Here is a 9,559-nt window from a genome sequence, read left to right on the forward strand (position 1 = left end):
TGGATCAAGTCAAAGTCGGAGATCGAATCAGAGGAGATTCTTGTCAAAGAGCATCTACAGAGATTGTAACCCTCAAATTCATTAATAAAATATATATTATTTTGTACACGTGTCCTTCTTTCATTCGTTGCAGGATTTTTGTGTTTACAGCGCCGATCTAGTGCATGGAATTGGTGGTATCGGCTCGGCAAGTAGGGTTTAGGGTTTTTCATTTGGACCTCATTGACTTGGTGGGTGGTTTTGCTATTAGGGTTTGGGTAGGGATAGGCTCCTTGCAGTTGTTATTGGGTTTAATGCTCAATTTTGGGTCTCTTCTGTTAATGGGATCGTTAGTCTTGCACTTTTTGTTTTTATTTTGGAAAAATTTCAGTTTACTACCCTGTGGTTTGCACTCAACATCATGTTAGTCCCTGCCCTTTCAATTTGATCAGCAACACTATGCTTTCAACTTCAATTTCAAATCGGACGTTAAGTGGTGAGCTGGCAGGGACAAAGTCAGCGAGTGGGCCCCACAAAAAGGGTTAAACTCGACATTCCACTTAATTTCCACCCAAACTCAAAAAAAAAAAAAAACTCAAATTTCCACCCAAACTCATAACATCCAAAATTTCCACTCAAACTAAATAAAAAGAATTACAATTAACAACTATAAATTTAAGCTTGCTAATCATAGATCAATTATGCAACATAGTTGGAACAAGAAGAGATAGAGAGAAATGGGTGGGATTGCTATGATATATATGGGCTTTGGTAGAAAGACTCAGAGCCAAGAGGGTGCAGAAGAACAGATCGTAAAAAGTGGAGGTGTTCAAATAAAGCATACCCAGATTTCAAGCACTATGAGAGGCATATACACCAAGAAAATTGCCTAATAGTAGACTTCTTCCCATCTTTTCCAATTGATGAGTTCTGAAACAAGACCTGTAACTTTCTTTTGAAAGAAATACCCAGATTTCAAGTACTGTCAGAGGCATATACACCATGCAATTCTCATGAACCAACCAGGAATAAATTGAGTTTCAAAAATTTGAATTGAGGTATACGGTGAAGAACCCATATAAGGTGTAGAAGATGACTATCTGACAAAATTCAAACAACCCAAATCCAAATGAACAGCACAGAGCATAATCCAAATGAATAGCACAGAGCATAAAAGTGTTCGATTTCCTTTAGATTGAAAGACACACATCAAGAGAATCCTTGAACTCAATAGCAATTCACGACCAACAAAAATAACCCAATAACAATTACCCAAATCAAGCAATTATAGCCATGAAAAAACCAGAAACAAGATAATCCAAGTGAAGTCGGAGTCACTCGAACCTGAGTTTCTCGGTTCCGTCATCTTCATCAGAGTCAAAGTCGGAGTCAGAGTCGGAGTCGGCGAATGAACCGTAGAGAAATCAAAGACCCAATCTTTGCTGACCCATCTTGGATTTCCACCTCATTCGAATTAAGAAAACTAATCAAGCTTGGAGATTTCTGAGGGGCTTCTGGCTTGGAGATTGAACTTGGCCGCGAATCAAGCTCTCATGCTCCAGAGCTTGGACGTCGTTGACGTTGTCGAGCACGGAGTTGACAATGGTAGCTCCGACGCCGAGATCGAAAGCGACACGTGCAAGGTTGGTGAAGAAGGAGATGGCAGCTTGGTTACTTCGTTGCTCCCCATTGTGGTTCTCGTTAGTTTTAGAGAAAACCCATTAGTCCATTACCCAGCTAGGTGGTACGAAAATTTGGGGTTTTTTTTTTTTTTTTTTAGGTTGGGTGGAAATTAAGTGGAATGTCAAGTTTACCTCTTTTTTGTGGGGCCCACTTGTTGACTTTGTCCCTGTCAGCTCACCACTTAACGTCCGATTTGGATGTCTTAGAAAAATTTGGGCACTACTGATTGAAATTGAAAGCATGAGGGTGTTGCTGATCAAATTGAAAGGGCAGGGACTAACATGATGTTGAGTGCAAACCACAGGGTAGTAAACTGAAATTTTTCCTTTTATTTTTTATGTTTTCATTGAGCCTGGGGAAGTCCCCTCTGTGTAGAGTGTTGTTTTAGGACCACTTGACTACGTTCGGGTTCTCCTTGATAGTGTCAAGGTTACTTGATTACTTAGAACTTGACTCTAGGGTTGCATTATGTTAGTGCTTTAGATGTTTCCTTTTGGGTTCTCTTTCATGACTTATTTTTGCCAAAGCTAGGGCCTCCAGGTGGGTCATTTTGTAACGTTTCCCCCATTTACTTTATTATTAGATTGACACCCCCCTTGATTGATCAAAAACTCTAAAGGTTAACACTCAAAACCGTAATTTAAGAGATATTATCATTTGATTATCACTGCAAGCATGAATTAAGCCATTAATACAAGAATAAAATTCTTCCTTTCAGTGATTAATTATCATATGTAAATTTGAGATTGTATACAAGTGCAAACTCTCTCATCAATAAGTAATCGTCCCACCAAATATAAAAACCATTTAGTTATATGAACTAAATTTTAACAATAGTTAATTAATTCAACTAAATCTTAAACACTAAACATAACTATAACAGTTACATACATCTGGTAAATCGTTGATCTAAAATGGTTAGGTTCTCCGCAATCTTCCTCTATGTTTCATCGATTCTATTATTACGGAATCTGAGTTTTGCATCCTTGCACGACCTCTGGACATCTGACTTCATTTCGCTAACGCGACAATTAAAGTTTGTGCAGGTCCTATTCTCATAAGCTCTGAGTTCTGCATCCTTGCACGACCTCTGAACATATGACTTCATTTCGCTTACACGACAGTTAAAAATTCGTGCAAGTTCGATCCTCATCAACTTTCTGTATAAGGTCATAGATTTGCAACCGCTTTTCATACAAGTCCAACACGAACATTGCCATATGCTCAAAAAACTTATACCTTAAACTGGTGATCCAACAAATGATCTCTAACCTGTAACAAAAAAACAATAAAGTCATGATTTTCATGGTATGTTTACTCTTATGTACACATGCATATCTAAATTAGTGTAAGATTTTAGGATTTTAGAGGGAATTAGAAATATTATTTAAATAATTAGACAAAATAGTTCTTTTCTTCATTAATGTAAGAGTTTTTCTATTGGAATCTCCAAATTTACTCAATTGACCTCTATGCTTTTACACCTCTTATCAAATTTTCAAATACTAAATTTACTCATTAAACCTCATGACTAAACTTCCTCAAATAACCTCACTCATATAATTTGCAAACAAATTATTATCTTTAAAATAAAAATTTAGTCATTTCAATGATTTAATCACTCTATAAATCTGAACTAAATATGCATTTATTAATCAAACTTGAGTTTCAAAAATTAATGTCTAATCAATAAGAAAATGCCATGAACTATTCTGTTTTTTTTTTCTATTTTAGCTGTGCAAAAAAAAATGAAGAATTCATTTGTTTTTATTCTAAAAAAAAAATCATTTGTTTTTTAATGTTTTTTTTTCTGTATTTTTTGTACCACATGATTAATTATTTAAATATTTTTTTTTAACTGCTATTTTTTTTTTTTTTACAAATATAATGGATTGACTTAGATTTAGATCATAAATCATAAGAGAATTTATTTTGTTTTCCCTCACCAATATTCGTTCAACATATATATCATACATTTTTATGTAACAAGATCTTAATCATAGTTTTTTTAATTCTTATTAAATATATATGAATGTTTTAATGATTATGTAGTGAAATTGGAAAATGAAAATAGATAAGGAAAATAATAAGAAATATAATCTAATATTATTGAATTAGAAAGTCTACATAAAATAAATATAATATTTTTTGGTATAATTATTGTCCTTAATTGTCATTTTATAGTAGGTTATATATGTCATTTAATAATTCATAATAGAGTGAGGTCAAGTGAGCAGATTTGGATGTCTCAATAGAAACTCTCTTAATGTAAAGCATTTTAATTAAAGATAGTAAATTTTTTACCCAATATGTGATACTGCTTAAAGTAATCGTATAATTTAACCCTGAAAATGTCATCGTTAGTATATGGTAAATATGGATCGTTCTAATCGGGGATTGAGGGTACACCTGTAATTGCAAAAAACAACTAAAGAATTAAATAAGTATAAAGTATTATTTACAAAAATAAAACAAACAAAGGGGGTTTTAGGATTATTAAATCAAAAATTAAATAAAGAAAATAAAGAAAATGTAAAAACATATATACGCGAGTGGAACGCAAGGAATAAAGATCAAAACCACAATCATATGCAAGAAATCTAATCACAATTCCTATAGTTGATTTTCTATGTCATGAGAAAGAAGTTGACCATGTGAAACGTTAGAAAGCAAACGATTTCCCATTTTTTACTTTCCTTGAATAATTAATCTAAGTGAAAGCACCTAAATCAATCCTATTGAACATGCAATCATAGTCTAGAAAGCTAGCTAATCAAGAACACATAAGAAATGATGTCAACCAAAGTGCACAACCTAGTTCTGAATAAGTTCACCTATTTGCAATCCTCCTTAATTGATTTCGACTTTTGTCCAAAGCCTTTACTACTTAAATCTAGCTCCAATTACATGCATATATCCTAAGTTGGCCACCAAAGAACACATACATACAAAAGTTTTCTATAATCCAAAATCAATCAAGCAATCTCACATAAGCAACATATCAATCAACATAAAGAAATCGTAACTTTATTTCAAAACATATAAACGGGCTTTAAACTTTTCCCTTAACATCATGTTAACTAGAATTCATAACTCTACGAATCAAACAAAGGAAAAGAAAAGAAAGTATGAAATACATCGTGGAAGATGAATGACAAAGCCTTGAGACGAAGAACTCGTAGATCCTTGAAAGCAAGCAATCTTCTAGGGACGACACAAGGGTGGATGGCGGATAGGATCTTGATGTATTGCATGACTTCTTCTCCTCCTTGGTTGAGACGCAGAGCTTTTGAAGACTAGAGAATGGAGAGAATTTTTCTGATGTTTATTTACTGAGGGAGAGAGGTGTGTTGTGTTGTGGTGGTCTGATGGTGTGATGATGTTTCTAAAACGTCTAGAGAGGAGGCTATATATAGGGGAAGGTAAGGCTTCATGAATTTAATTTCCAAGGAATTTTCTGGTTGCACCACACAGCTCCAACCAATGAATTAATGCCACGTCAGCTCTGCCATGTCACTAAACCAATCAAAAAGCTCCAAAATAATTTCATAATCTTTCCAAATCTATTATTGCTGATTTCCCAAGATTTTATCTGATTTTTCTCTTAATTTTCGGCCAAAATAATCTTGAGTGAAAATAGGAATGAATCTGGACTTGTTTTGGACATTTTCTCCCTTAAATCTCTCCATGGCTTTATCCTTAACATCCTCCCCTTGATTTTCTCTTGATTTTTACATTAAAATTGCAGATTTTATTCTCTAATTTAGCCAACATATCTTGAGGGAATTAAAGAACGAATCTGGACTTGTTTTGAACCTTTTCTTCCTTGAATTTCTCTCTTGATATTCTCAACGTAATCTCCTTGATTTCCCATGCAAAAATCAGATTTAATCTCCCAAAATATCTCACATGTCATCATATGGTCTCCTAATGCCTTCAGGTTTCCTAGCCTCATCAGGATTCCTAGTCGGACCAGGAAAACTCCATTTCTTCATTTCAGCTCCATTTATTCCAAGGTACCTAGAAAATAGAAACTTTTATTAAAATTACTAAAAATAGAAACTTTCTAAAGATGGAAACTTTCCTAAACAAGAAGGATTTATTTAAGGAAATAACTAAGTAAATATGAAGAAATAACATTTAAAATGTCGCATTAAAATACTCCTATCAATATGATATGATAGAAAAAAAGATTGAGAGTTTCTATTGGGACCTCCAAATCTGCTCACTTGACCTCACTCTGTTATGAATTATTAAATGACATATATAACCTACTATAAAATGACTATTAGGGACAATAATTATACCCAAAAAATGGTTATATTTATTTTCTCTAGACTTTCCAATTCAATAATATTAGATTGCATTCTTTATTATTTTCCCTATCTTCACTAAGTACTCATTAAAGCATTCATATATATATATATATATATATATATATATATATATATATGTTAAGAAATAAAACAACTATGATTAAGATAAAAATGTATGATATGCATATTGAACGCATATTAGTCAGGGAGAACACAATAAATTCTATTATGCCCTAAATCTAAATCTATCTATTATATTTGTAAAAAGAAGAAGAAAAAAAAAAGCTAGCAAATAAAAATAAATAGAAAATATTTAAATAATTAATCATGAGGTACAGAAAATAGAGAAACATTAAGAAAAAATTATTAATCTTTTTTTTTTTGAACAGCTAAAAAAGAAAAAGTAAATAAAAAAAATCACATAATAGTTCATGTTATTTTATTTTTATCAATTTTTAAAACTCAATACCTTGTGTTTGATTTTTTTTTTATTGGATAAGAGATTTATGTTATCTGATTAAGGAATTGAGATGTAATTAAGATTTATAGAGTAATTAAATCATTGAAATGACTAAGTTTTTTTATTATAAAGATCTTAGTTTGTTTGTAAATTAATTATATGAGTGAGGTTATTTAAGGAACTTTAGTGAGGTTTAATGAGTAAATTTAATATTTGAAAATTTGATAGGAGGTGTAAAAAGCATAGAGGTCAAGTGAGTAAATTTGGAGGTTCCAATAGAAAAACTCAAAAAGATTAGAACTCTAGAAAAATACCTAAGAATACCCAACAAGCTTATGGATCTCACTAGAGTATAACCAGATTTATAGAGATCTGCGAAGGAATAGATTTCCTGAAAAACATAAATTATAAAACAAATTGTTAAGTAGTTCACCATCTCATAAAAATAAAAAAAGTAAACTAAAAATATATAACAAAAACTAACAATTAGATATAAACATAAATGAATACCTAACCAATGACCAAAATGAAAAATGGTAAATGGGTACCTCAAATTTCACCATCAATCCTATGTTCTCCTTATAGGGGAGGATGGAAGGAAGTTGATGAGTGATCAATGCCCATGGGTACTCATTTGTCATCAATCGCTAAAACATAAGTAAATGCAGATACAACTATGAAGTGGTTTTTTTTTTTCAATTAATACCTCATGTTTTTCTTGATATATGTACATCTGGTTGATCATTGATCCAGTGGTATTGTAGCCTAGGTCAAGCATTACAGTGCCAGCACCATGTACCTCTTCATCTTGACCTTCTGAGGCCAAAGAAAAATTCATGATTCTCTGATTCTTTGAGATCAAAACCCTAATCAATAGTTTGAGTAGAACAAATAATTGACAAATATTTTGGTCCTATTTATACAAGAAATAGAGGGTTCTAGTCTTAAAAAATAATTGACTTTCTCTATTTGATATTTGGATTTAGTGCATGGATCTTATGTCAGAGTTAGGTGCTTTGTACCTTGGGCTAATTTGTAAATAAATATATAAAGAAATATATCATATTTTCAAGAGAATAATGAAAAATTCAATGCTGAAATACCAAATAAAGAAAGTTGAATGAGAAAAAGAAGCAAGATATATAAATTCATTGTCCTTTCATTTGAGAAACATAAACTAACGCAAGCATATATTAGTAGAAAACTAGTTTACATCTTACGCGTCAAGAAGTAAACCATGCAAATTCTATATTATCAATAGCGTTAATGTTTTCTACTCATATGGTGAGTTAAGTAAATATAGGTACACAAAAATCACAAAAGAATGTGGTTGGGCGTAATCGACAAATACTTTAGGTTTTATTTATACAAAAAAAAAACAGAGGGTTCTAGTCTTTTATAATAGATTTGTTGAAGGAAAACCTAATTTGTGTTTAGCCCAAACTCTAGGTTACTTGACCTAGTGGTAATAGGATTTAATTAGAAGGATCTAGAATCCTAATCAATGTAGAATTACTTTCCTTGTATGATTGAGATTCTATGCATTGTAATCCTCTATATAAAGAGGCCCCTATTATCAATGAGAACACACAGCAAATTCCTCTCAATTTCAGTTTCTCTACAACACGTTATCAGCACGAGCCCTAACCCTGAAGTCCTAAAACTAAAAACCAAAAACTCAGCCACACAACAGCCCCCTGCTACCCAGCGCCTCCACTTCATCCAATCAGTTAATTGGCTAGCCTTTGCAGCGAAACGAAGAAAAAAAAAAAAACAGAAGGAGGAAGAAGAAGGCGTAGAAGAAAGAAAGAGAAGAAGGAGAAAAGAAAGAAAGAGAGAGAGAAGAAAAAAAGGGGAGGAAGCCACGTCCAGAAGCAAAGAAAGGAAGAAGAAAAGAAGAAAAGAAAGTAGTGGGCCCAGAGAGAAGAAAACAGAAAGAAAGAAAAAAAAAGGGGGCCCCATCCAAGCCGCCAAGCAAGCCAAGCCATCAAGCCAAGCCGCCAAGCCAAGCCATCTAGCCGCCAAGCCGCCAAACTGATCTGCCACATCAGCAACGTGCCACGTCAGCGCCGGATTGCCACGTCATCACTCGGTCAACGACCGGTCAACCCTCCGGTCAACGCCTGTCAACATTTTCCGGCGACTTTCCGGCCATTTTCCGGCGACTTTTCCGGCCACTTCGGGTGACTTTTCTGGCCAGCTTCCGGCAACTTTTCTGGACAACTTTTCTGTCAACTTCCAACATCCCTTCTTCTACCCCCCTTTCTCTACATAGGGGAGACCAATAGCCGAACTGTGGGGGTTCGTGCTTACTCCAAGCTTAGAGCTTGTAGAGTCCTCCAAACTTAGAGTTTGTTGAGAAGAAAACGATTGACCATATACATCGTCGTTTCGATCCGATCCAAAACCCCTCTTGGAATTGGATTTTCTTGGAAGCGACTACGCTCAGAAAATTCCTAATTTCTTGGAAGCGACTACGCTCAGAAATTTAATAGTTTTTCGTGGTAGCCTTTTTCGCTCCGAAACTAACCCTAATCTTGTGTTGTTTTTCAGGATGAGTTACCTGAACAAGTTGAGCTTTGTCCCACTCGAGACAACTGGCGCAGGATACCATAGGTGGGTCCGAGATGTGCGCCAACATCTTAAGGCTGATGGAATTCTGGAAACCATCCAAGAGCCTGGTCAGAACGTGCTCTCAATCGAGCAAGCTACTGCTTTTGAAGCAAAACAAGCTAAGGCCATAATTCTCATGACAAGGCACATGAATGACGCGCTCCAAAATGAATACCTCAATGAGGAAGACCCAAGAAAGCTATGGGTAGAACTAGAGCAGCGATTTGGCAACGTTCGTGACTCCCTGCTTCCTGATTTAGAAGTGCGATGGCATAGCCTCCGCTTTTGTGATTTCAAGTCTGTGCTTGATTATAACTCGGAAGCTCTTCGTATCAAGTCTCTGATGGAGTATTGTGGCCAAGCCATAACTGATACGATGTTGATCGAGAAGACTCTCTCTACCTTCCCCATCTCTGCATTGATGATTTCAAAGAATTATCGGATTGATGTAAATGCAGGACGTATCACAAGGTTTCATGAGCTCATTGGCGCCATGAACGTAGCTGAA

This window comes from Rosa chinensis, chromosome 2, assembly GCF_002994745.2.
Source record: "Rosa chinensis cultivar Old Blush chromosome 2, RchiOBHm-V2, whole genome shotgun sequence".
Classification (NCBI taxonomy): Eukaryota; Viridiplantae; Streptophyta; class Magnoliopsida; order Rosales; family Rosaceae; genus Rosa; species Rosa chinensis.